This window comes from Anabas testudineus, chromosome 4, assembly GCF_900324465.2.
Source record: "Anabas testudineus chromosome 4, fAnaTes1.2, whole genome shotgun sequence".
Classification (NCBI taxonomy): domain Eukaryota; kingdom Metazoa; phylum Chordata; class Actinopteri; order Anabantiformes; family Anabantidae; genus Anabas; species Anabas testudineus.
This window is the reverse complement of record NC_046613.1, coordinates 10,562,475-10,588,867: the sequence shown is the minus strand read 5'-3', so window position 1 is coordinate 10,588,867 and position 26,393 is coordinate 10,562,475. Positions and strand designations below refer to the sequence as shown.

At 42.9% G+C, this 26,393-nt stretch overlaps 1 protein-coding gene across 1 annotated transcript in view; it reads right to left on the bottom strand.

Annotated features, from left to right (window-relative positions):
- Positions 1-19,961, bottom strand: part of sema6bb (sema domain, transmembrane domain (TM), and cytoplasmic domain, (semaphorin) 6Bb) — a 111,123-nt gene extending 91,162 nt beyond the window's left edge. The window contains exon 1 of the mRNA XM_026346058.1: positions 19,170-19,961. The gene's annotated coding sequence lies outside the window, so the exon portion shown is untranslated. The remainder of the gene's footprint in view (positions 1-19,169) is intronic.
- Between the last annotated feature and the right edge of the window lie 6,432 nt (positions 19,962-26,393).

Below are 26,393 nucleotides of genomic sequence, written 5' to 3'. Positions count from 1 at the left end.
CTGTTGGGCTGCATGGCCAAACTAAACACACGTTTGAGAACTTTGTTAAACAACCGTTCCCTCTCCTTTTGGCAGTTCTCTAAAGCTTCTCTGGTATTTCTTTGGCATCAGCTCTACATTTCTTATCCTTGTACGAAGGCCAAACAACACAGTCCCCATCCTAAAACCCACGTACCAGAATCTAGCCTGATCAGCACGAGCTCTGTGATCCCATTTGATATTACCACAAGCAGTTATAGGTCACAAATAGTAGCATCACTAGTGTGTTGTGAGGCACCGCTACTATCGCTATTGTTATTTCTACACTGTATTTTCGTGAAGCACACAATGTCTACACAAAAACAACTTTATCTAGAGCATCAGATTATTGAGCACTTTGTGGCTTCAAGCAAGCAAAAAAACAGCTCAGTCTCTCTCTCTTGCTCAGAACAGCTCATATGAATGCAGAGAGGTGCAACATAAAGAGCAGCATAAATGCAGAAGGCAGTCATAGAGTTATATGAGCAGATTTGGAGCCAATATCCCGCTTGATAGGTCGATGAGGACAGCTGAGGTCTGTAGGAAGGGGCCCTACTTAGCATTATATCAAGATGCAAGGTGGATTTTAATTTTATGACAACACATTACAATCTCGCCGCATTCAGTCCGTCTGTTTTCATTCGAGACTTCCTAATTGCTGGAGTTAGACGTGCTGCAAACGCCTGATCTCATGCCACTTAAATTACTATAACTCAATCAGGAACTGCCTACATACTCTCGGTCTGACTATAAACACACAGAGCAACAGATCATATGTTGTGAGATATTATCCTCAATCCTTGCTTTCAGTGACTAGTTGGGTGGTTGATGGAACTGAGGCGCAAGAGTTGTTACGCCTTGAGTATGCCAAAATAGAAGAGGAAATCTGGCTAACATAAACACCCTAAACTTGACTTATCTCACAGCTATAAAGGAGCGTTTATGCCTTTATCTCACCTGAGTTGTGTTTATTAAAGAAAAAGAGGCATATATACGAAAGCACTTACAACCTGTCAAACTCTCTGCCACTGGAGTGTTTTCATTTCCACTCTATTGCACTGGGATTTAAATGGCGGGGACGTGTGTGTGATACGGGATTTGTGAGCAGAAAGAAGTCCTATATTGAAGCACCCTCTTCCAGCCTCTCTCACGTCCCACTGTGAGGGCAAGATGCCATCAACAGATGCTCTGATGTGTTTGTAAGGGGACGTGGAGTTAAATGAGATCGGAGGAGAGTCACATAGTCAAACAGCACCTTTCTCTGTTTTTTTTTTTTTTTTTTTGCCTCATTCTGTGGTGATAATTTACTGAGGGCTGGATGTGGTAAGCAGATATATGTGCTTTTTAGAGGTGTGTATGTGAGAGGCACGGCACCTTTTAAATGTGTTTTTTAGAGCAGGTCTCTAAAGTATGTCCACAGTGACAGAAGAGAACTGAAAAGACTCCGATCTGTCAGACGCCGAGTATATCTCATTATCAGTCGACAGTGTGTACAGTAGATTTCTTTAGAGAGGTGGAGCCGGGCCGCAATCTGTCTACACAACACTTGGCAGGCCAAGACATTATGTCTTTACCAGAATGCAAATCAAGTCATTTAAGTGCCGAGACTGTGAGGACTCCCTTTGTCCTCTGTTTTATGCTACTTTAATGTACAACTGAAAGAGAGAAAAGCCAAGGACGTAAAAAACCCAACTGTATGTGAGGGGAAAGCTAGTTGTCCACAGGAGGTGGTGGCTGCATTTCTGTGCACATTTGAAGTTGTGATGTAATCTCCTCCTTTTTTTTTCATGAAAGCAGGACTGATATATTTCTTCGTTATCCCCTCCTGAAGCCCGGGATAAACAGTTGTACTGCCAAATTGCATCACTGACATTTTGAATCAGAGAGACACGACATGCAAGAGAAAGAAAAGATGGCAAAAAGTCACAGTTCTAGTGTATCTGATGTGAATGTAATGTGAATTCACTTTAATACTCTGCAGTCCAACAGTCTTCATTGAGAAATATATAAGAAAATGACACTTTTCAATTCAATTTTCCTTCACTGGTGCACTCACAGATGACGGATGGCAGCACGATGAACAACACAACCTGGTTTTCTTTAAGGACAATTTGGCGAGCACATTCAACAAGGCCCGGTCTAATGAAGGGAAATGTTTAGATCAGCACATATAAACCACGGTCGTGCAGACTGGAGCTGAACATCCCTGCATGAAGCGAGATGCAACGAGTGGGGAAAGAGTGGGGGAGTTTTAGAACAGGAAGGCATTGTGTGCCTGGGTGGCAGAGATGCACTGTAGGTGGAGGAGTGAAAGGGCAGGATGGGGAGACTAATCAAATGTACAGGCAGCAATTAACAACAGGAGAGAGCACAGCAATAAGGGCACAAGCTAGCCGTCTGAAAGAGCAACTGTGAAAGCAATAGATGCAGTTTCACAATGAGAAAAGACAGGTCAAGCAGCAGAGCAGAGCTAAAATTTCAGGGCACTGGGTCCAAACGATATACAGGGTCGGGATGGCAAAATCTGTGCAACCATGATGGGATGAGGGGGTCACAGGATGTCTGCACACTCTGCAGGTTGTGGGCAGGAGTCAGCAGTGACACAGCAGTCCTTCTCCCAAACACCGGCCTGGTCATAATCTGTCTCCCAAAACCACAAGATACTGTTTAGACAATACTGCTGGGAAATGGAAGATGAGACAGACAGACCGCGAGACGCATAAGTCACAGCAGGTAGAAATCCTTTGGTGAATTTGAGGAGATTGCTATAAAAAATTTAGAGTGTAATTAATGCAGAAAAAATGTTAAACTGATTGAGACAAAGCATTTCCTTTAAATCAATTATCCACCACCTTCATTCCTCGAGTAAAAATGAGGTCCCCAGAATGAGAGTGAGAACAAATGAGGCGGTTGGGAAGCGGTCGGGGTTCGTTTGGGGACGGTGCGGATGTTAATCATTTCCAGCACTGGTTTACAAGAAGCCAGCATGCTTTGTCTGCCAACGCTCACATACCGTTTATTTACCTCCACTCATCAACATTCTTGTTCAGCTATAAAAAAAATGACACACACACACACAAGAACGCATGCACAACGTGTGCACACACATACACACAGGTGCATTTCTCAGCGGATTTAAATTCTGTAGGCGCAAATACAACCGAAGCCTGGAGGGAGTCTCCTATAAATGTGCAGCCCTAGAGAAAAACACCCATAAATGATAGAAAATACGCTGAATATGTATCAAAGAGTGATGGGATATGAAGTAAGTGCAGTGATTTATGATAAGGCAGATTTCTCATCCTTCCACAAGAAAAAAAAAAAAAAAGAAACTTCAAATGATATTGAAATTGATACCTCCCCTCTTTTTTTCCCAAGCCGATAAGATTTGCAGCCTTTGTTGCTGGGAAAAAAGCAAACAGCCCGAAAGAACCTGCAAGATTTTTTGTCTCCAGAGTTCCTCTCACGAGGAGGGGGGAGTATAGATGTTCAGCTCACTCCTGCTCATCAGCCTGGAGAATCAGTTTGAGTCTTTTCGGTTAATTAACTAAGTGGTTTGTCTCTAGGCCCTGTCTGCACATCAGGTGCCAAACTCCATCAAGCCACCCAAGTGTCTCGAGCACTCTAACTTCAGGGAGACCGCCCCTGGTCTCAGGATGATAATTGCAAAGCAACAGGGGGGAGAGTACATGCTCACGCTGAAACAATTACAAACATGCAAACGGGGAACATTGCTTTCCCCTTAGCTCTTGTTCTGTTCATCCCTCATACCTACTCGCTTTGCTGTCTTCCCAATTCAAGAGTGGTTTATTCTAATTGAATGGAGTTTTCATTTTCAAGTCTTTCCCCTAGTCTGCCTTTATCTTCTTTGCGCTCTCCTCTGCTGTAATCCTGTGGCCTCTCCATTCTACTACCCAAAGCTCCACTACATCCCAGTCTTGGCCATGGAGAGCGGAAACAACCTACCACCAAATTCCAGCAATCTCTCTCATTTATTCTAGCTTATTTTCCTTCTCCACCTCATGCTGTTCTCTCCACTGCTCCAAATTCTTCAATTTACGCTGCTGGGCCTTGGCAAGAGGGGACCACGATCTTCCTCCAACTAAACTATGATTGGCCCTCTTCAAGCTCTCACTCTAGGGTCATTTATTTCTTTTCCTTACTGGCTTGTACCAAGTTACATTCTTCCAAAAGCACTTATGCGGCAATGGAAATAATTTTGGGAGGGACCCAGGTTGTTCTCCTTTTTGTGCCCCAGCTGACGCCCACAGAGAAAACAGAGTGGACAAGAAGGAAAAGAGTAGAGCAGAGGAGAAACGGTAGTGTTGTCTTTGAAAGAACTCCAGGTCATTTGGACGACGGGGCAGAAAACACACAAATTATCAAACTCATATACAGTACACAAACACAGAGGCAAACACTTTGTTTGTTTCTTCTGGAACTCTGCTCAGCTTGGTGTAAAGGTCCCTGTGGAGAGACACACAGCATCTTCCAGCTGAACTCACACACTCCAGTAAGTGAAGGCCATTAGCCCTCATTCGCTGCCACTGACCTGAGACTTAAACTGGGATACTAACGTCTTTACCTGCTCCACTTACTCTATTGACACAATCCAGATAACTGTTTCTGATAGCCAGAGGCTTCAGTGAGGTCAAAAGTGGAAAGGCAGAGGTCAGGTAATACAATGACTTAAGGGAAAGGGCACCGGCCAGTGTTTTCAATCTATTGGCCCTGACTATTAGCCTTCCACAAAATGTTCAAATATGCTATTTGATTTCAATCAAAAGGTGCCTGCACTCACCTGAGAGGCTGTACAAGTGAATATTTCATGTACCACCAGCATGAGTGGCTGTTACATTCTGCAATCAAACCTCAATTTTGTTGTATTTTGATGAAAACACACACCTTCCACTTTTAATGGCCTCCCAACACATTCAGTTTTTTTCTTTTTGATTTTTATCTGAACTAAAAATATCTGCCATGACGCATTGCAGAAAAGAAAAGAGTAACTATAAGATAAATAAATGTTATGATTGTTAGCTTTTTGGAGTAATCTTTAACATCCTAGTTAGCATCCATGTCATAATATACAGGTACCTACAGTTGTATCTACCTTATATAGCCCTTTAAGATTTTATTGGCTTGCCTGACTTAATATAATGTTTTCTAACAAAAGTTAGAAGGTCTATTTAAAATGTACAAAAAATTATTTATTTATTCATTTAAATTCAGGATTATCTAATGGATACTACCTTATCTCACATGTTATTCTTCAAAAATGTGTTTTATAGCAGATTACTCTCTATTGGATTTCAGTGGCTTCACAGTGAAATTTGTCACGTCTGTATATGGAGGGAGGGGCTTTATGGTGGTCAAGCATGATCAGATAATATCTAGGTGTTTCTCACAAAAGGTTCCAGCCATCCGAAGCAGAGACGCTATAACTGGCCAGTTAAATCGCCACTCTGCATTTCACACACTGACACACACCATTACATTAGAGCGGGATCCTGGCCCATTTGCTCCATTCTCCAGGACTAATTGGTTTTTGAAGCATGATACTCAGGCTACTTTCAGTAAAGCTGTTAAAGGCTTGATTAAACTACTGATACTATTATTATGAACTCAAAATCTGAATGCAGTCCATTTACTTTCTTTGTTGTTCTTTTACATTTCCATGGGTCAGAGACTTTTTTTTTTAAATATTAAAATTAACTTACTCTTAAACCTATGTGCTATAAATACAGACTCACTTGAACTGAAATAGCAGATGGGATCTCTGTTCTATATTAAGCTTACAGTACATGGTGGGAGGCTCCAGTGGTCTATATAAGTGCACGCTGAATAAAAATACACCAAAACACAACCGTAGTCAGGCTCAGAACGATTTCTATTTAGTTATTCTGAGGGGAACTAATTAAAGAAAAGACAAAAAAAAAAAAAAATCCAAGATGTGCTGCAGTTGTAATGAAACACTTAATATCTATAGTGTGTAGTGTTTTCTGCATCCGTCTGCATTTTAAATTGTCTGCACAACATGTAATATTAAACAAAGGGGGCTTATACATTAAGTGTTATTGCTTTTTTCACCTCTTCAAGGATGACACTTGCATAAGTGCACAGATGAGGTCAAGTCACTTTCAAATTTACACATATTTTCTAGTTTTGTGTTTCTGCACACAGAGCTTCTAGTGACCTCATCTGTGCACTTGTGTCACCTGCGTCAAACAATAAGCGCAAGAGAAAACACCAACTTGCCACCAGAAGCCCGAACATGCTAAATGAAAACCTTTTATGTAGGTACTTTTGCATGGTCACTATAATACATTCAGATCCATTAAGTTGTCTTCCATCACATTTTAACCAGAAGGCAAGAAAGGTTAATTAAAATCATCAACAACATTAAGTTCACTCTAATTTCTGCAAAAGCTTTCCTCCACGGGCACAGAAAGAGCACTTGAAAGCACAGAAAACCTGACACAACATACCGACTCGCAAGAACAACCTCGCACAGGCCTGCTAATTTGTCATCTAAATAAAATGTCAGAAATCCATTTCTGAAAGAGAATCAGACGTCAAAGGTCTGTTTACAGCCATCAGAATGATCTAAGACTTAAATGACTCAACACGAGTGGGCATTCTGATTTTTCACACTTGTGTGCCAGCAAACACTTTGGCCGGTTGGCTCGAGACTGTGGCCCACTCTTTCCAAGTGTATAATCAGTCACATTAATGAGAATGGTAATGTGATGCAGAAGAATTAGTCCAGGTCCTCAGGGTTGAGTCTCAGGAGGTCTTGGAAGAGAAACAAGCTGCCTTGGCCGTAGACTCACTCAGCTTTAAAAAATAAGCAGCCCCACTCTGAGCTTTCCTGAGCAAGGCTACTGAGACGGCTGACAACAATAACAAAATGTACTGATGTATACGCAGACTAAATAACCATATTTTGCCTCCGAAGCCACCTTGACGAAATCAATATTGCTCTCCTGTTAATCATGCTGATGCAAGCTGCCATCGAGGGGCTGCAACTTCAAACGCACGCGGCTCCCATGAAACGAGAATTGTGTTTATGAACAAAAAAAAAAAAAAAACTCTGCTGTTTCTATAACTACTCTCCCCTGTGTGTGAGTGTCCCCTGGCACTCGGATGAAGGAGAACTAGTTCACCAGAACACGACGACGGCGCAGGGAGGGCGTTCTGTTTTAAGATTTATCACTATATCCACTTAACACAGGCGCTTTAAAGTCTAACCAAATACCAGCTCCTCAGTGAAAACACGAGCAGCTGTTAGCTGAGCCGCTTTTTCACGGCCAGCTGTGTACGGCGAGTGATTGTGCTGAAGCTCCCATGCACGGTTCGGGTTTGATTCACACTTCACTCTCTCTCTCTCACTCTTTTTCTCCAGGCTCTTCATTAGTTTGTGCATGGATACTAATGAGTGATACCTCAAACTTGCCAGCGGCTCAGCTTTACTGCTCCACTCAGCCCAGAGTGGGATCACCTCTTAGCTTCTGTTTTTTGGACTGGTTCACTACCAGGTGTAGCCAGTGGTGCTAAAGGTGCATTAATGAGTCACTGAGCCAGCCTTTTTATGTGTGTGTGTTTTGTGTATGTGTATCATGGCTGATGAGTCCTCTGGCTTCCACTCCTCACTGCCCACTATCCAGGAATCTATTCATTTCAGTCAGGTGTGTGTCCCAGCAGGACCAACCTTGATTGCTGGCAGAGAGGCTTTCTCCACAAACACACACACACACACACACTCAGGCACGTGCACATCCACATCCACATGCGTACTCATTTCCCTATCTGTTCTGTTTCACACTTTTACATTTGTAATCCTCACTCATTGGTAATTTTGCTTCTGCCTGTTAGCCTCAAGAGAGAGAAACTAATTTCAGGAGTGAAAAGGGATTATCAGATGCAAACGAAATCTCCCCACCTCCAGACAAAGATATTGGTGTAGACTTTTCAAGAAAACAAAAAGTGACTGAAAGCCTGGTTCAGCCTGGATGGCTACTCTCAAGGAAGAAACAAGTCAACTGCCACGCTGGCAATTACTCCTTATCAGCACTGGGGAGCCAACTTGACAATGGGAAGGAAATCCTGAGCTGATGGCCTGTAAAACATGAGCTGTAGCGACTGTGGAGAGCATAATCAGCTTCCCCTTTTTCCTTTTAGTAAATTTTGTGAAATGACAATTATATGAATAAGGATTGAGGTAGACACAGTTCTAGCGAGGCGGCTGTTAGGGGTCTGTGTGTATGCACATGTCACATAAGGAGTGGGAAGCGCACTAGCTGTTACAACGAAGGAGTCTTACATTAATGAAGACGTCTCACAGCGACTCGGTGTTGTCTTCTAACTCAGACCTGCCAGACAAATAATCCCCATCACATTTTCACCTCATCATAATAATGCCAGACCAGCTTGGGGACACTGTCATATTAACCTACCCACATACCCTCACACACAAACAAGGAAACACACACTTTTGACACATAAAACCCTGCCTGCTTGATTTCTAAACAAGCTTAGGAAACCATGGAGACACACAGAAGACAAAGAGACAGAGATGAAAAGAGGAAAAGCATCTATGTTTGGAGCCAGCTGGTTAAAGCCTGCAAGGCAGTAAATTAACCATCTGATTAAGGTTTGAAAAGCAGCAAAGGAAATGAACATAATGCATCCAATTAACAGAAGAGACAGCAATAAATACTGAGCTTCCAGCAGTTGCAGCTCCTGCCTTGAAAATAGCTGCAGAGAGTGATGATTTTACTGTCATAAATTCACCACTTTGCTGTCACTTATCTTGTGTAGTTATGTTGCTGCATTGGTAGACTTCACCTTTAATGTCAGGCTCTGGTCAAACAGAGATGAGAGTTAGTGGAAGAGACAATAGAGTAATTGGTCCAGATGTCTTTACAGCTTTATCTTATGAAAAGGGACAGAAATCTAAACTAAGGAGCAAACGGCGAAGCCCCTGAGCTTTCCCTCCATTATAGTGTGAGCCTGGAGCTTTCCTGCTATTACAGCCTAAGCCCTGCAGAGCTTCAAAGCTACTTTGTTGTGGCCCTTAATGGTGCTGATGACAGCAGAGAGCATCTCTATGCCAGGTGAAGCATTCTGAGCCAAAAAAGCACAGGAAAAAAAAAATTAAAGAAGACTCCTGACTGGAGAAGAGTGTTGTTGTCCGGAAGGCAAGCGATAAAAACAAAACAAAACAAAACAAAAAAAAAACCTCACTCAGAAATAACTACCATCTTTAACATTTGGCAGTAACAGCAATCACCACCAGTGTTTCTGTAACTAAGCACTCAGCATGTCCCCTCAGGGTAGCACAATTAAAGACATGCTCACTGAGAGTAATCAATAACATAAAAACTAAGGAGGAGAAAAAAAGTTCCATTATACGTCAGGCGTACAGTGGGAAGACATTAGGCAGACCAGAAAGCTTACTCACTGGCTGCATGTTTCTATGATTACTTGGATTATTTTGGCTGAGGCCTCTGTTTACTCACTGTTACAGCAACAACACAGTTTTTACAGCTATTCTTCTCCAACATGCATGCAAGTGGAGAAAACTCAGTGCTTGTCCCTTGTTGGAGCACCCCTAATGTTTCATGGTGGATGACATGTCTCAGGCCTGCAAAAGCCGGCTCTCAGGCATTTTCGGTCTTGTTTATTACTCCAGTTTCGACTCTCGTATCGAGTTTCTGCTGCTGCTGCTGCTGCTGCTGCGAGTCTGGGGAAAGCGTGGCTGGTTTTGAAATGAAACAGACAAGAACAAGCAAAGCTATTTATAAGAAGCAAGCAGATAATTGTTGAAAAGGTTAGAGCAGCCGCAGCAGGTAACAAGTGAGCTGCGTGTTGACGTGCACAACAGGATGTCGAGTGCACAACGATGACGTCGCCAGGTGAGGATAGGGTTGAAAAGAGCAGTTGCTGAAAGGAGGGTTACTGATGAAGAGCTCTGTCAAAATCAATACACTGCGAGTTAAAAACAAGCAGATAGCTACCACCGGCAACCAAATTAGAAGCAACACTTTAACGTTTTGGCTTTTATTAAAAAGCGAGCACACAGACATCTTAATCCCAACAGGAGCCACAGCTCCTCGCACTATATTTAGAACAGCCAATACACAACTGCAGCAGAGAACACATAATAACAGCAACAACCCAATGTTTCCATTTAGCATGCAATAGAAAAACCATGCAGCAACATCCCATAATTGTGATAAAACAACTGAGAGCTCAAATGTCAAGGAGGAGGATTATAGAAATGTTTGAAGTGTTCTCACATCAAACACACATCATCATAAACTGGAAATGAAAAACTTTTGGAGTAAACTACTTTGTATATACACACGACATTTCCCACGTTGACAAAGGCAAACTTACATTCAGACAGAGACGCGCCCAAATCAGGGGAAGACTACACCAAGTAGAGCAGAACAATTGAACAGCAGAGCTTTCTGATTATCTTAACAGACATGTTTAAAATATTGTCAGTTAAATTGACATATTCTTGGCATAAATACATAATCCAGCAGTTTGCGGAAATGAATATTTTAGTTATTTATGTCGTTGTCACACAGTCCATTCTTCCATTTCCTGCCCAGATCCTTCTTGAACTCATTCAATCACACGCTCATTCCCTTTGAGTTTTGTTGTCCCCTGACGTCCTCTCTGCACAGCTCACTCAGCAGCTAGAGAAAACCAAGCTGGTCGGGCCCAGCAACCTAAAGCGCCATGTATCATGTGACGACAGAGGCTGATAGATGTCTGACAGGCTGCCAAACCCCAGGATGTGCTACATGAGTCAGGCACTCCTCCGTTGTGCAGATATGCATTTGCACATGTATCCATCAATGCCATGTGGGAGGTGCGTGTGTGTGTGTGTGTGTGTGTGTGTGTGTGTGTGTGTCTCGGACTACTGTGTGTGTCACATTAGTGTGAGCAAGAAAAGTCTCGCAAGCGTCCACCTCAGTGGCACCATGGGACAATGGAGGTGGCCAAACTCCAGGCTCCAGGGCTGGATGATGAGGCGGATGGATGTGGGATGACAGGGTCTGATTAAGATGTTTCGAGCCAAACTGACGGTGAATGTGCTCCAAATGATCTGCCGTCTAGATATCACACCAACACGCACAATAAAACACCCCTTCCTTTTTTGCCAGCTCCGTCCCACGGAAACGAACATGTGAGCAAACAAGCAAATGGAAGCGAATGAAAGGGGCGAAGTCTGGACCGAGCTGCGAATGTCACAGTCAGTCACCGCAGCTTCCCTCTAAGTGATGCAGACAGAGAGCCATTCTGATTGCCCCACCAGTCAAGTCAAGAGGTGAAAAGCATTTACATGCAAATGCAAATGACCCGCTAGCTACGGTGAACGCACTAGCTATGGTATTCTGAATGCACGGCAACCACAGAAAAACCCTGCTCAGAAGACTTGCCAATCAACAACTCCATTGTAACCACACACAGCTTTAGAAATAGCTGTTATGTGTGTAGGATATCAATTATTTTTTGCTTTTATGGCTTATTGGTTTCAGACTTCTATTGTTACAGCTCCTTGTATCAAGTGAAATTGATGTTAATGAATTCAGGCCGGGACATAATGTACTGCATTAACATATTTGCTGTGAAGAAGCTCAAATCCTTTCTATCATTTCCACATAACTCCTCAGTATACAAACTGTCTACCACCCTCCCAGAAATCCACTCATCGCCGACAGCAGCGCTAATACCATGTAATCAACATCCACTTTCAATTTGAACAATTGCAATCCATAACCCATCATAACAAACATGTCTCTCTGTCAAACTGAAGTGGGTAGTATCAGGGGACAGATTGCCGGTAGACTGGCTCGTCTCTGGGGGTCTTGGACAAAGGCTGACCCTTTGCTTGCTTCCTGGCTGCTACCCATGGCTGTTATACTTGGGTTTGGGACCCTCCTGCCGTCACCAGACCTGTTGCCTCCAGATGGGTCCTGGGCTTGATTCTGTGATTCCCACCCTGGAAGAAGATGCTCTGTCCTTCTTCACTCCTTATTTCATCTCTTTATCTTCTCATTCCATCATCAGCATCAAACCAAACCTTCCTTCATCCCTTCACCACTGATTAACAAAGCCCAAATCACCCCTTTGTTCTATAACCTTGACATTCAGCTTTTTACTCTGTGTGACGCTTTCATCTCTCACTCAATGGCTTCAGTTTCTTGGCTAAAATCCTGTGTGCGTGTGTGTGCGTGCATGTGTGTGTGTGTGTGTGTGTGTGTGTGGGTGTTTTTGGGGGCGGGTGACTGTGTATGTATGCGCACATGCTTGGGAGATGAGCAGACGCACTGCACAGCAAGACCTCTTTGATTCGGCACAGCAGAGGCACACAGTGAGGCTGTACATTAATTGGTGCTTCTGAGCCGTTAATTTAGGTGAGTATGTTCGAGAACCCACTTTCATCCACTTCCCAACAGAAACAGAGGCTGAACAACTATCCACTCAAGGCTCTTCCATTACGTTCTACGTTCTTCCTTCTTTCTCCTGAGCGCCTCTCTGCTTTTCCCATTACCTTTACAGTTCAGCTTCACCCATAAACCATCATCGTGTCGGTGCCCCCCTCTTGCCTCTCTTGCCCCGCTCCATTTTCCCTTCACTTCACCATCACAGAGTGAAAAGAGACAGCAGGTCACAGTCTCCGCTCCGTCCCCCCCCCAGTTCGCCAACTGCATCGCGCTCAGTGCCAGCAAGCCAGAGTTTTCGTTTTGTTTTTTCAGCATGACTGACTCCCTCAGGTCACTGAACATATTAAGCTGTTAATTACCTCAAAGCACAAAACAAGTGGTAGTTTGGCAGCAAAATGAACAGACCTTTACATTTACATAAACTTAAACTTAAAACCAGAACACCAGTGAAATAATCAGAGATCCCAGCAACAATAGTTGAAGCTGCAGCTACAGTAGCAAACAATTCTCTCAACAGCAGGAACAGACAAGGCCATGGAGAATATTCTCATTTTATTTTTGCAGTTTCTCCGTGACCATAAAACTACAGGATAGAACCATTTGGGCTGGAAGTTCCCCCAGAAAATGAATCAGCTATAAAACAGCAGCAGGATAATACTAGTCTGGCCCACAGGGCAATGGTTTCTTCAGATTCATGCTGTGCTGATGCGGGAAATGATTCAGGGGTTGTGTGACCGTCATCATCTCAACAACTGTCTCCCACCATTCAGTAGTTAAACTGTATCTTATTAGTTATCTGTTTAGCGATTGTGGGAACCTCACATGGGGAATAAAACCAAGGAGGTGTACAATGTCTGTCCGTGAATGCCATAATGGAAATAAGTGTTGCTATTTATATCATGTCTGAAAAGAAAAATAATATAATTGCAGTATGGCTGCTGGCACTGGATATGCCGCTGCAGGCTTTGGGCTTGTGGTGGCTTGTTACTTAGCTGGGAGTGTGTGTATGTGTGAATCTGTCTGGTAATAAGCAAGTATGAGCGTCAGTGTACCAGCATGTATTCATGAATTCCGGGTGGTATAAGGGGCCAGTCTGTCCTCTCCCTTCCTGACCATGGCCCCTCATTAGTCTCATCTCTTGTTAACAAACTGGGACTCTGAGACTTCACAAGACTGTGAGACAGACAGACAAAGTGTGTGCATGTCTGTGTGTGTGTGTGTGTGTGTGAGAAAGAGAGAATGGAGAGAGAGAGGTACGTGTCCGCAACTTAATGACAAGCAAAAAGGCCACGAAAACCATTCCGCTCACACACACTGACTGTTCATTCTTGTCCAGGAAGTAAACGCTGGTGCTCGTCTCTGTCATGTCTGTCTGTCTTTTCATCCTGTCACCCGCAGTGTCACTCACGGTCGACTGCCAACTGGATGGAGTTTATACTCCTACAAATGTCTCTTTCTGGTACAGAGGATAGAAGAAACCCCTGTGCCTACCTTATTCAGACATAGGAAAGACACAAACGCGAGAACACACTCCCCCTGTGGAGGTACAATAAGCCTACATGGAACGCCAGTTTTACCAACGGGGAACATCTTTATTCAACAGCCACACATGGCCTTTGGTGATAGCAGCTGCATACTTTGTTCCTGTCATACTGCGTCACCTCAGGCTTACACAACATGATACAGCTCCAACTTCTCCAACACATTCTGTCACAGTTAAAGGACCTAGACAAAAATACTGCAATCATACACTTTACAAACTCAGAGGAAAGGCTGGCCTGTGGCTGCCAATGAGAGTAACCATACAGGAGATTTTTCAAAGCAAAATGAAAGAGAGCTTATTATTGACTATATCAAAAATCCGTCTTTGAACTCTCTCCTCTATTCTGGCTGCCTTGGCATAGCACTGGATGTATAAGTGCCATGAAGCAGACGGAGACAGTAAAAGAAGGAGAGTACAGGAAAAACCAGTGATTAAAAGATAAAAGGGAGAGAGGAGATGATGAGGGAGCAGCCGTGTGTGATTAAATGGAGGAGGCGGTCCCATTGGGCTATAGCCCTTATTGCATTTTAATGGGGGGCTGGATGATCCTTGACCCTTTGTGAGGCAGTGGTAGCACCTTAGTGCAGATCAAACTGCTAGACTTGACAAACCCCCCTGGAAGGCATCTGGGCCTTGAGAAAGAAGTGCATTTGTGTGTGTGTGTGTGTGTGTGTGTGTGTGTGTGTGTGTGTGTGTGTGTGTGTGTGCGCGCACGCATTCGGGGGCTCGGAGTGTCACAGACAAACGTGTTTATCCTGCTGCTATGGCAACGCAGCAGTAGCCTTGGGCAAATAACAACAAGCAATGCTGTAGTATGTGTGTGTGTGTGTGTGTGTGTGTGTGTGTGTGTGTGTGTGTGTGCGCATATGAGATAGAGAATATGTGAAGAGGGGATTCAAAAAGGTGAGGTGTGTGATTTAGAATAATACATGATTTCATATATTCCAAAGAGCCGTCCTGCCCTCTCTCTCCCTCTCCCCTCTCTCCTTGTGTGGTTGGCCTGCCCCTCAATCATCAAGCCCTCTTTTTCACCTTCTCTTTCTCCCAGCTCCACATGCTAAGTGGGAACATTGTTATGGTCAATTTGTCCCATTCAGGGTCCCAGTGGGCAGTGTCCCTGCCCTGACAGCCTGCAGACAGAGACCACACTGCCTGAAAAGCCTTGACATCAAGGTCCAGAGGAGATGGAGAGGGAGGAGGCAAAAGTGGAGTAGAGGAAAGTGAAGGACAGCAGGGGAGGGGAAAACAGGAGATGAGATGTAATCAAGGGAGCAGTGGTTTGGAGGTACAACGTATGAAGAAAAACAAGTGGGGAGCAATGATGAAGAGAAAAAGAAAAAAGAAAAGCTTGTGATAAATCTGCCCCCCCAGCCCCCAGTGTCGGAAGCTCAATAGTATTTTCTAAAAGTTTGTCAATCACAGGTAACACTGATGTGTATGGTGACAGCTCTGCTCTCACAGAGGATACTACTGATACATTTGCCTGAGCTGGGCTTAGTCCCAGGGACGCATAGGAAAGTCTGGAAAATCTCATTGGAGTGAAAAGGAAACAGGGGTGTCCATGCACATGTGTTTGGGGCAATATTGAAGTTACAACATAAAATGTTTACACTTAGGACTCATTTGAGAAACTTGAGCCAGTGGGTCATTAAAGAGTTGACTGAAGAAATCATTTTGTTTCTTACCCCTGGACATACTGTAAGTTTTCATTGGAACAACTTTCTACCAACAAAACAGACTTAATGAAAACTGTTGACAGTGAGCTGATTGTCCAGAGTAACAGGGATACTGCTTGGAGAAAGACATGTTACATCTGGATTTTTCCAGTTATTTTTACAATCATCAGCACCGTATGATGAAATTTCATTAGTCTCCATTGCATTGGGGTGCAGACAGTAATCCCAAAGTTATATTTTTCATAAAACCAAACCAAGTTAGATAACACTAAAGGTCATGAGAAAATGTTTTTTGGAACTTCAGTGAGCAGAGAAATAGATGGAGGACTTGAAAATACATAACACCATTTCCCATAAGTTCATAACTTTGGACTGTCTGACAAATTAAACTTCCTCTGATTTATCTGTGGATTTTCTTTCTGTGTGCTCTCAGGCGCACAGGTAATGTAACCCCTGGGCAGAGAGCAGCGGGTTGGTGTTGAACAATGTGTAAGGGCACCTGTTATTTTAGCACATAGGGCGCAACACTTGCTCTGAGGCAAGAGCGGCTGTTGGTGTCAGAAACGAGGCACAAACAGGGAATCCATTCAACCGAGGCTGGGCAGTGCTGAATCACACTTGTATAAGACACAAACGGACTGACTCACACACACACACACACACACACACACGACAGGAAGGCAAACAGACATGATGAGATGAACAATGTTTCTCTCTGAACGACATATAGACAAAACCCTCACCCTGTCGTCGTGTCCTTTCTCTTTAACCTGCACACACATACACACACCTAAACGACTGTTCGAACTAATTGGCGATTCAGATTCCACAGTAAAGGCGGCGGGGATCTGTCAAGGGCATGTTTGTCCGGTGGGATGTTGCAGATCTCCCCAAATTAACTAACTTTATAATAAATCACTGGGCACTGCTAGCCAAGGATTAGCCAAGCTCCAGTGAGCAGTTTGTTAAGCTGCGAGAAGAAGCACTGGGGACAGAGAAAACACCGCCAAAAACTGACATCAGCACTGGGACCTTGGAGCGGTACAAACCCCCTGCCTGGTTTCCTGGGCACACATTTAGCCTTGTTATCTGAGTTCTCCACTGACACAAAATCCCACTCCTTTATTAGGCTTTTACTTGCAGCTATTGTTTTTTCTTCTGCTGGGGTTTCTCCACTAATCACTTTTAGTGCTCAGGACATCAGCTCCAACATCAGGTGCACTGCTCATTCAACGGCTTTCCTTATGTTTGCTTTACATAATTCACAGTGCAATCTTGTCCCCTACTGAGTCATTTCTTTTGGCAGGAATAATGCTTCCTACAGTTTGGTTATTTATATACTAACTCAAAAACATTTATCCCCTCTCCCCTGCCTGCAGAAAGAAATTAAACTCTGTTAAAGAAGCATATTATACATTCCTCCAATGCCATGAAGAAAAACCTAGTCTTATGAAACAACTCGAGTCTTGAATCTTGAGAGAGTTTTTTTTTTTTTTTTTTTTGCAGTGGCTGCAGTGAAATGAGAGTATGTGTCAGTGCAGCCGCTCTCAAGGTCCGTCTCTTGATAATGTTGGCTCACTGATCTCGTTCACGACCCAGAAATGTAACGTAATGCAAGAAGTTTTATTTTAAGATTTCTTTTCCATCAAAACTTTCTAAAGGTGACTTCATACAAAAGCAACTAACGTCTGTATTATCCTGGCACAAAAATGCGGATACTACTCAGTCAACTACTGTTGCTCTCACAAAGTTGTTTTGTCCTTGGCTCCTAAACCAATCCAAACTATGCTAGATCCAGTACAATAGGACACAATTGTATTGGACAGGTATTTCCTCTCCTGACTATTAATTCATTCCCTCCCTGATTGAGCTTCACTTGTAATTACTAGGGGCATGATGAATCTACAAGAAAATGTCAGCACATGAGAGAAAAGGGTGCACCCCCCCTTCCCTCCCTTCCCCTGACATGCCAAAGAATCGACACTCAGATGATTAAACAATATCTTGTTTATGATCGTTTCTCCTTTCATCTGCCTCGTGTTTCGTCTGATCTCCTTTCCCCCTCGCCACCTCCTGAGTTTCCCCTTCTGTTACTGTAAAAACGTCTGGTTCAGTACATTAGCTCCTGCTGTAGCATCTGAGGAGCAGGGAGGAAGGATCTGCTGCACACGGTGTGTAACCTGCGGCAGCACCCCTGAGCCGTTGGTGACAGCCCTGAGGAAGAGGAATTAAGGCAGTTCTTGTCCTCCGAGGCTGATTGACACAGTCAGAGCAACAAAAAGGTTAATGGAGGTGCTGGTATTCCCTGGGCTGTGTCTACTCTCACATTGGACAAGAAGCACTGTCTCACTTCCTTCAGACATGTCTTTCTCTCTCTCCCCCCGTCTTCTCTTCTCTCACACACACTAGTACTCATTATAGGATTGCTCTGACCCCTGGGGACTTCACTTACTTCTCTGTCTCTCTTTCCAGTCCACAAACCTTGGCGTTGGACAAAGGCAGCTGAAAGGCAATTTGAATTTGAAACGGGGGCCACAACAAAAACATGCAGCTCCCAAACGGAGAAACTTTAGGAGACTTGGAGCCAGCTATTGAGAGTTAGCGATCCTTGCACAAAAAGCAAAAATGTGATTCTGACACTATCCAGCCAACTAGCTCAATGTACTGTAAAGATAGCAGCTACTGCAGAGAGAGAGAGAGAGAGAGGGAGAGGGAGAGGGAGGGATGGAGGAGCCTGAAGCCTGGGGTAGTGGACACCAAGGGGCCCAGCGGGTAGGACTGTAGCACACACAGCAGTTAACACACATCCATACACACATCCAACACAGACTATACAAACAAACAAGCACACACAAATTGAGAGAATGGCCCGTTTTGATCAGTCCCGTGGTGAGAAAACTGTCTTCTGCAGCTCTGCAACTTGAAAATTAGGTTTTTCCTCAGTGTGCAGCAAAAAGCATTTTAATGAGGAGGAAAAACCAAATGACACACAAAGTCCCACCTTTCACAAAGCTCCTCAATGAAGGTGGCTGAGTGACCCCGAGGTGATTAAATGGCATCAGTGGAACTGGTACCATCTAAATGATCCCTGTCTCTACTACTACCAGCTGTCAGCCATTTTCAATCACACAATATGAGTCGTGTCAATATCCAGTTAATACATGGATGGTGGAGCTCATCCTCAGGCTCCGGACAGCTGAACGCTGCTGGTTTTGTGCGTGGCTGCAAGCTACGCAGTATGAAATTGAGAATTACACAATGAAACCAAGGGAACAGCTCAGGTGCGAAAGAGCACACACATCAGCCCGGCAATGTTGTGTTGATTGTGTTGGTTTTAACAGACCCTTCTAACTGTATCGCCTCCTTTAATCAGAAGCAAGACAATTTATCCAAAGCGTCAAGGCGCGACGGAGCCTGTGCTCCAAAGCGCACCGGCCAAGAAGCACCAGGACAGCTCGGGCCACTTACCTCTGATGATCGCCGAGAAAACAACAGTACGAGTCGATTGTGTGTCCCACTGGATGCAAAAATCCGAGAGTGATCAGCCGGGAGAGGAGGTTCGTTAGTCCATCATCAGATCATGTGTAGTGCTTTGTAAACTACTCCCTGTCGCACCTGTCTCTGGCAAACACTGATCCCGTACGCCGGCCTGACATCCCTAAGACAACTGTCTCAGGGGTTGTGTGTCCGTGCCACCCCCCCCCTGCTAGTTTCAACACAGTCGCGCATATACACGCGCGGCACCACCTGTCCCCGGTGCTAAACAGCCCACAAAGAAGCTTCTATGCCGCGCAACGACACATGGCATTCCCCGTCAGTCTCTGCAGCAGTACTCCCTCACAGACAGCCGCCCGAGATCCCCAAGAAATGTGGCAACGCTGGAAGCGGTGAATGATGAAAAGGAGAAGGCAGTAATAAGCCATCCAGCTCGCCACTGGCACCAAACCAGCTGCAGCGTGTGTGATTTACATCTGCTGCACTCGCTGCTCGCCCAGTTGTGTTATCAATCTCCCCCTCTCGCCACAGTAGTTGGTCTATTTTACCGCTGCGCACGACTGCTGCTCTGTCATTGCTGCGTCTTTTTCACCTCGGGTCTCTCTGAAATTAAAAAAAAAAAAAAAAAGACTGTCCCTCTGTCTCCTCATGCGCACCCGCTTCCAAACAGAAACTGGCTCAGGATCCGGCGCGGGGCAAAGTCCCATTCATCGCTTTACTGAAAACAGTTCCTGTTCCGTGAGCTGCTCTCAGGAGCTTTGGGGAGGTGGGAAGACCTCGGCGTTTGTCTTCTAGCGGTAGTGTGAGCTACAGCATCTCCAGCGCTGCTCCCTGCTGCCATCCACAAGAGACTCCTGAAAGCCTGTTAGTGCCAAAACCTGAAGCAGAATTGTGCAGCGACTGGAATGGAATAGATTAATGGCTAATTAGGCTTTATTTCATTTTTTGAAACGCCAGTTTCCCCAAATGACGCATCAACAGCAGAGTCTGTGGCAGAAACTTGCTCCACCACAGGGACTGAAATTGGTCATCTTATTAGAACAAACTAGCACCCCTGGGCATCTCTGCGCCTAGTGGATGAACTTGTTCAAGGAGCCTTGATCCTAGAAGACAAACAACAGAAGGTTTGATCTTGATGTCTGACGTTAAAATCAAACCACGAGGCCTGATTCAAAGCAGTTTCCAAGATAACAGTGAGCTTTATTATTGTCACTGGATAATCAGGTGGTTGAGTAATGTGGAAAGTACCTGACAGAGACTCTCTGAGAGAGGAGGTCAGAGGTGAAACAAGGATAGCTGAGCTGAAGCACTGGCTGTTTAATCACACATGTCCATTTTACAGTATGTCTAGTTTCTAGTTTCTAGTGTGTGTGTGTGTGTGTGTGTGTGTGTGTGTGTGTGTGTGTGTGTGTGTGTGTAAAGCTGCAGAGAAAAGCAAACACAATAAATGTTTCTTCATTCAGCATAGTGAGAAATTGGCCCCTTCTACCCTTTGCATTTCATAATTTCAAGTCAAATTAATGTGTTTTTTTTATTATTTGTTTGTTTGTTTTTGTAGCATTAGTTCATTTAGTGGTTTAATTACAATTCCTGAAAGTCCTGTTCACTGTAATTACCCCAAAATAATTCAGTGAACTTGAAATATGTTTTCCCTATCCCTGGGTTTGAGGTCTTTCTGTGTTTGCGTCTTGTCACTGACTCTGAATTAACATAACAGAGGAATAATTTAGTCTCATTAAATCTTGATAAGCCTCCAGCCAAACATAATTGTGGCTCTACAATTCAGGGTTTGTGTTTGAAATAGGCGTTAAATCACTTGTGTTTTGGTGACACTTCCGTGAACATCGTTTATCCTCTTGCTGACCTCAAATAAGAATCTAAAAGGTACTTGCTGCCAAAATTACCATTTGGAAAAGCGTTTATGTGCAGCGGTGTCAGTGGATAATATTAGTGCAGTGTTCTGTGTGTTAAAGGAGTTAAGACCTCCCAGACCTCTCTGAAATTGCCAGGAGCTTAAGCCACATTTCCGCTTTGATTCATGAATAATTCATTCCTAATATAATGGCTTCTATAGGCTTTAAGGCTCATGTTTGTAGCTCCTAATTCTTTACCATGTCAAAAAATCTGCCCAATCAGCAATCTGACAGCATATTTTTATACTATCTGCTTATCAGCGTCCGATTGGGCGAGACAATATATAAATAAATAGAAATTTGCCACTGTTGAATTGTGAGATTCAATTTTAAAATTCAGTACACAGATATGCATAATAATTGTTTATGTCTGCAGTAAATTTGGACATTGGAAGCAATTTACCTTTTGATATTTAGAAAATACCAGAAGGCTCTAAAAGGCATTGTCTCCTCGCTCACGTACTATGACTAATGTTACACTAATTTCTTTTTTAACTTTGGCAGCGCGCTGAGGAGCTTATAATACGGCCCTGTGTTGAGTGACATTGATATTATTGTAGGGCACTGTTTTGCTTTGCTTGTTGTTTGCTTCTTTTTTGGTGTTGTTGTTTTTTTTTTCTTATCTGAATTTGCACAGCCAACATTTGCCCACACAAGCATTGTAATACTTATTAACGTTTTACATCCTGCTTACCACCTCCCTTATCCTCCCATGCTGCCTGTGACTCTGTAGCCCCTGCAATTAAACTTAAAAGGAAAGTTTCCTTTGTCCAGAGAAAACCTGCTGAAAGTCTTTGTACAAGCTGGCAGCAGCTACAACAGAGGACACGTTGACAGCAGTATCATTATTTAGGCAGAAATAAGTTCGCCAACAGTAGAATAATGATGAGTTTGACTTAGTCACTTGAATTTTGCATAATATGTCCGTAAGAACTGAAATCAAGATGCTCTGTCTTTTTATAATATCTTTGTGCGTGTTGCTGCACTGCTACTCCACATAAGGTCTGTTACAGTTCAGTTACCTTGCCGCCACATTTTACAGACAAAACATGATTAGTTTTCAAAGTACAATGTTTGCAATGCGATTGAAAAGCTCCAACTCAGTCTGCTGAAGCTTTAATGTGACCAACAGGTGAATGACTGAAGTTCTCAGTAGTAATATTCTGTATTTTCTTTCACTGCTACATGCTTCATTATAGTGACTTGCTGTATAGTGCATCGCAAGTTTTGCATAGAGAGATTTTTGAAGATTTTTAAGCACAGATTCTTTTCTTTTTCTGTAGAAAGTCTGTAAAGGCATCTGTTTGCATGTGAGTTTGGTATTTAAAGGTGAACATTTGCAGCTTGCAGCAAGCTGTTTACAGCTTGTTTCCTCTTTAAAAAAAAACAACTAATTGAATTATTGTTGTTTAATTACTGTTATCCTGATAATATGTTACTTTATGAACATTGAACTTTCACCCACGAATAACTATTTTTGCATGGTTGTTGTGTTGCTTTTCATGAATACATCTTCGAGCCAGTGACTACAACCGGAGTTATTTAGGAACAGTCTGCAGTATAACACAGGACAGAAGCACAGAGGGAGGAGAGACTTTCACAGTGACACTCACTGTACACACTGTAGATACAGCTGACATTTTTTTATTCTAAATAACTCTCCGAAAGTTTTTTAAACCCCAGATTAGCATTATTATTCTGGATCCAGCTACTTTGCATAGAAATAATTCGGGACACAAAAAATGTTGAGCCATGTTCAACAATAGAACTTTCGCCATTTCATCTCCTGTCAAAGTTTGTGTGCTGCGAATAAATAAATAAAGAAGTATTCGTTTTGTTCATTCGTTTCCTTTCATCCTGCTCAGTATGTCAGAGCAGGCAGACCTGAACCAGATAAAAAGGAGAGGAGCTGCCATGTGAAAGTGAGGCAGCTTAGGAAAAGAAGAAAAAAATACAACCTTTGATGGGGAGTGCACTTTTTAATCTTTCAACAACATGAGGAAAAGGGGAAGGGCAGCTTGGCTGTCCTCCTCCTGAGGTACAGTAAGAAGGCAGAAGAGGAGAATACTGTGTGCTTGTGTGAGAGATGATGCCAAAATTCAATTAACTCTTTGTAGCAATACCTTCTGTCTGCCTCTTTTTCAACAGAAATACAGGAATTTGAATGTGAAATAAAGATGTATGAATCTCTAGTGTGAGTATTTCCTGTCAGTAAATCCTGTGGTTCACCAAGCTGCAAACAAAGAAACACAGACTGTGGCAGGGGTGGACGTGTGAGCACACCTAGTGACTTTACAGTCTGTGCAGTCATTATGACTATGCAACCAGTGAAGCTTAGCCACTTAATAAGTGGCTTCCCATCTGCAGCTTCATCATCATGGCAACTTTATTACTAAAAAACACACTAAACAAATTAAACAGTGAAGGTAAATAGAAAACATCAGAACAGATATTTATTTTCAATGATTCTTTGTTAACACTGCATCAGTGTCAATTCGGTATACAATTATATTTAAAAATAGATTTTTACTTCTTGAGTTTGAAAATGATAATAATAATCTGATGCAATGTGATGCAACATTAAAACAAAATTTGGTTGCTGACTTACTGGGTGGGATTTTTGCTGTGAGATGTAGACTAGAGTAGCAGTTGTACATATTTAAAGATTAGAAGTTAGCTGCATGTGACAAAATACTTTCCCAAGACTAATAATGCCCGGCATAGTGAGAATCTGTATCAAATGAAAGTGCAGAAGATGACCCTGATAGTGGCAGTCCCTGGTGTGAAACTCTGTTCCAGTTTTCATACAGAACGCTGAGGCAATGCATTCAATTTTGAATTGTTCCTCTTCTCAGCGTGACATGAAAACAATAAAGCAAAAAGAGTTGAATAACAAAGCAATGACTGTGAACAAGTCTGCTTGTATAAATGATAGATGATTCACCTCCTGTGTGTGAAACAAGCGAACTCAGTTTTACATTCATTTATTTTAATAGAATTTATTCATTTTTTCACAGTTTGTGCTGAGATCTGTTATTTATGCACCTGCTTATTCTGTAACAATGAATTTAAGTACTAATTACTTATACAGGGTGATATCAATAATCCAGATGCTGCTGTGCTCATGGTTGGTGAGTAAGCAGTCTGGATCAGCTCTAAATGAGATGGTAGGTGACTTTATTTCACTTTGAGGTACTGCAGAGGCAACCATCAATCTATCATTCTGACTGTGGTGCAAAGATGTCAAGGTAGAGGAAATGAGATGGGGTACCAAGTGGGAGGAGAAGGCAGAGATAGGATAGAGGGCAAGTGCACCTATGCTATAAAGAGATTTTATAAATTAACATTGGCCAAAATAGTGGAAAGTATGAAAGAAGCAAAAAAATATACCAAAAAGGACGGAGATCAATACTCAAACATACTGAGATATATTTTACACTCAGAGAGGAGAGAGGAAGAAAGCGAAGCAGAGAACTGAAGTATAGTGGAGAAGCTTGCACTTTGCCTCACCTCTCCAAGTCACAACAGATAGCAACACATCAGGCCTTTTGTTTGGAGAGGGGTCACAGTAATGTGCCATCACTGTCAAAACTCATACAACCAAAACACTAAAAGAACCATAAATATTTCAGGGCCAGTCATCTCTTTCCATGCCTTCTCTCATCCGCCACTGTGGCAGCTGACCCGTTGTCAGGACTCTGGGGTGAAATAAGCTCTCCAAAATAAACAGGGGAGACCCTGAGAAACAGAAAGGCAGCTGCTGGTATTCAAGAAGTGATGAAGAGCCATAAAACACAGTGTGAAGAAAATGGGCATTCTCTATGGAAGCGAAGTTGAGGCTACCTATTGGCCAAGGTAAGACACGGTTATTTGTTGCTTTTCATTTTGTATGTTGCATGCAGTGACCTGGCATTTCCCATGTTCCCCGACTGTGGCTACAAATCTTCTAGATGATGTGTTTTTAAGGTCTGTTAGAGGCTCTCCACAAATCACTTTTCCAATATCCTTTAAGCTGAAGGCACAGTAGTCATAAAACGTCTGTAGCCAGTTAAGTTTTCCTTGCAGTGCAATTTTACCCAAAAGATTAAAGGCTGTTATTCTTGCAAAATGTTTAATGCATAAAGTTAATGACTTTTATGAGCTTTCGTTCGGAGCTTCCACTTTTAAAATGGACATACTCGCATTGTTCAATTCTCATACACTCTGATGCACATAATTGGTTAAGTTGGTATGTTTTGCTTTTTAGTATAAACAGAAACACTGGGGCTTAACTGTGTTACTTAGCAGGGGGTGGTGACTTCCTGGCGATCCAGAAATGATTCTGCAATAAACAAATTAGACATAACACGTTACTTAGTGAAGTTTGGAGGAGCTGGGAGATTTTGTCGCCTTTGATACAGCCCTTTTGGAGCCTTTATGTTAAACTAAGTTAACCAGCTGTTAGATCCAGCTTTGCATTTACTGTGTAGTCATGAGTATCAAGCATAGGGCACATTATTTTGTCAGATTAATCCTTTAAACTTAGCTTCAGATCATGACATTCAGGTCAAATCATTCCTGTAAGAAGGAATGCTGATAATGAATACTATGCTTACTAGCATGTGACAAAGGTCGACCTCCCGTTTCTTTATTATTTCAACATGATGGATTGGTTCTCTCACACAGCTTATGCATTGCTGCGGCCTGGGTTATGCCTTGTTAATTTGCTATAGGGTAGAATATAGGAAGGGCAAAGGTGCATATCCAGTTTCATCCTGGAGATGATTTGTTGCTGTTTTGTATGTTACTGATACCTCGTGTCGCATTCTTGCAGAAATTTGTTGCAGGATGTTGGACATGAAATTCCCATCAGTGGTGTAGTGCGGAGGAAACCATCTATTTATGGATGGAGGGTAATTTCTACAGTTTCAAGGCCGCAGAGAGTGAAGAGCAGAAGGTGAAACAGGAGGGAAAACAAATGCTGAGCCAAAGAAATGTTCGTGATGTAATCTGTTTGCACTACACCTGAGAGTTGCGATTTAGGAGTAAACATGAAACGGAGCTAGTGGATGTCATCACAACATAACCGGCTTCTCCTTTCACTGCACAGCACAGACCATGTCCTTGTAAAAGTGCTCTCGGATAATGATGGATATCTTATTGAATACTTCATCTTCTATGTAAAATGTTTCAAAAATTGTGCACCTGGGATTTTTAATCAAGGTTGATGTCTAGTTTTTATGTGATGTCTTTAGGATTTTCTAATGAATGGTCTGTGGTTTTGATGATTCCTGCATTTCTTAAG